Source organism: Peromyscus leucopus, chromosome 1 (assembly GCF_004664715.2).
Source record: "Peromyscus leucopus breed LL Stock chromosome 1, UCI_PerLeu_2.1, whole genome shotgun sequence".
NCBI classification, from domain to species: domain Eukaryota; kingdom Metazoa; phylum Chordata; class Mammalia; order Rodentia; family Cricetidae; genus Peromyscus; species Peromyscus leucopus.
In genome coordinates, this window is record NC_051063.1 from 180392850 (window position 1) to 180395424 (window position 2575).

At 37.9% G+C, this 2575-nt stretch overlaps 1 pseudogene; it reads left to right on the forward strand.

The window, feature by feature from the left end:
* The first annotated feature begins 775 nt into the window (after nucleotides 1-775).
* LOC114710913 lies at nucleotides 776-1940 on the forward strand (annotated as a pseudogene).
* The last annotated feature ends 635 nt before the right edge of the window (nucleotides 1941-2575 follow it).

A 2575-nucleotide genomic window follows, 5' to 3' on the forward strand; every position in this document is an offset into this window, starting at 1 on the left:
TTTATATTTAAGATTTTTCAAACTTAGTTTTAAATATTCTTTTTAGGGTAGAGAGATGAGTCAGTGTTCCAGAGTGCATACAGCTCTTACTTTGAATCTGAGTCCAGTTACTAACTCCTACCGGTGGCTCACAACCATCTACAAATCCATCTGCCTGAGAGCCCATGCTTCAGGACCCTGCTGGGAATCCCATTCATATGCAGTGACCCCCCAGTACACACACAATTAACACTAAAATATATCTTAAAATAAAATATTCTATATATTCTGAATATTTAACCCCTAACTCCAAATATGATCTTCACACATTTTTCTCTTGCTGTCCATGATGAATTTTGAATTTTGGTCATGTGAATTTCAGAAATTATGGCATTTAAAAACTCTTTCTTTGAAAATTGACCCTAAATCACCGTGTTTAGTCAAAAGCCATGAAAACATTAGTCTTTGAGAGAAGGATTTTTGAGACAGTTTCACTTTGTGTATCACTGGCTGTCCTGGAACTAACTCTGTAGATCAGGTGGGCCTCAAATTCATATGTATGTCTGCTTCTATCTCTTTATTGCTATTTTGAAGGTCATGTGGCACCTGGTCCTGTGAAAATATTAATCTTCAGTAAACATATCCAAAACTCTCCTTTAAAGAGTGCAGATATGTCCTTCAATAAATAACAAAGTTTCAGAAATTCTTCTTCAATGAGAGAGCTATGTAAATACAGTAAACTGATAAATATATTATTTTAGCTAACATCATGAAACAATGCACATCCATAATATATTTCCAGGGTCTGTTGACCATAATAAACTTATTTACATTTTTTTTTTTTTGGTTTTTCGAGACAGGGTTTCTCTGCGTAGCTTTGTGCCTTTCCTGGAGCTCACTTGGTAGCCCAGGCTGGCCTCGAACTCACAGAGTTCAGGCTCTGTGAGAGCTCTGCCTCCCGAGTGCTGGGATTAAAGGCGTGTGCCACCACCGCCCAGCCTTATTTACATTTTTAATCGTACTGAAAATGGCTTCTGACAACTTGGCAATGGGAATTTTCCTCTTCTCTCAGATTATAGTAGGAGTGCTTGGAAATTCCTCAATATTATCATATTATCTCATTTTGATACTCACTGGAAGGCATTTAATGCCAAAAGACATTATTATAGAGCACTTGACATTAGCCAACTGCTTGTCTCTCATATCAAGAGGCATTCCACGGACAATGTTAGACTTTGGATTTAAATATTTCCTAGATGATGTTGGATGTAAATTGATAATGTATATTTACCGAACAACAAGGGGGATGTCCCTGTATGCCATGTGCCTACTGAGTTGCTTCCAAGTGATCACAATCAACCCCAGCAACTCCAGGTGGATGACTCAAACACAGAGTGACCAAGTACATTGGTCCCTCCTGCTCACTAGGCTGGATTGTGCACCTGATTCTAAACTTCTTGACTCCAGCAAGAGTGTCAGGGCCCATTTACAACAAAAATGCAACTAACAGGAGGAATTATGGGTACTGCTCATGGTTTTCTTCTGGCAACGTGGCAACAGCTCTTTATATGTTCTTACTGTGCTTCTCTGATGGCCTGTGTCTGGGTCTCATGGCCTGCTCAAGTGTCTCCATGGTGAGTCTCCTCTACAGACATAAGAGACAAGTCAAGTACATTCACAGTGCTCAGAACTTTCTGAAAGTCTCGCCTGAGGACAGAGCTGCTCAAACTATCCTCATCCTGGTGTGCATATTTGTCATCTCTTACTCATTTTCATCCATTGTGGTAATCTTTGTAACCTATTCCAAAGGTCCAACACTATGGGGAGTAAGTGTATTTCTATTTCTAGAAATATGTTTTCCCATAGTTTGCCCCTTTGTTCTCATCAGCAATATCAAGTCTAGTTCCAGCATATTTTTACCCTGCTGTGGTAAGAGAAAGCTTCTTCTAAGTTCTACATGAGCCCTGCTTATCTGCCTTTGCTTATATATTGGCATATTCTTTTATCTGTTGTAGATTGCTAAGACTCAAGTTTGAAAATATTGAGCATACTCCTGTATCCATCTCCTTCAGCAAATCCTACTGTTGTGTGCCACAACAACTAGCAATAAAACTCAAGTCCATGTGCATGAAAGACCTCAACATAAAATCTAATACAATGAACACTGAAAATGAGGAATAATGTTAAACTTATTGATACAGGGACAACACCCTGAACAGAACATGGAGAGTGCAAGCACTAAGATCAACAATTAAAAAATGGGACCTCTTGAATGCAAAAATCTTCTATCAGACAAAGGACACCAGAATTAGGACAAAATGACAGCCTGCAGAATGGGAAAATATTTTTTACCCACTCCACATCTGATAAATGGCTAATATTTAAGATATATAAATAACTAAAGAAACTATACATGAATAAACCAAATAATCTAATTTTAAAATGAGGTACAGTTATAAACTGGGAATTCTCAATAGAGGAAGTTCAAATGGCTAAGAAACACTTAAAGAAATATTCAACATCCTTAGCCATCTGTGAAATACAAGTCAAAACTACTTTGAGATTCAATCTTACATCTGTCAGAATGGCTAAGATC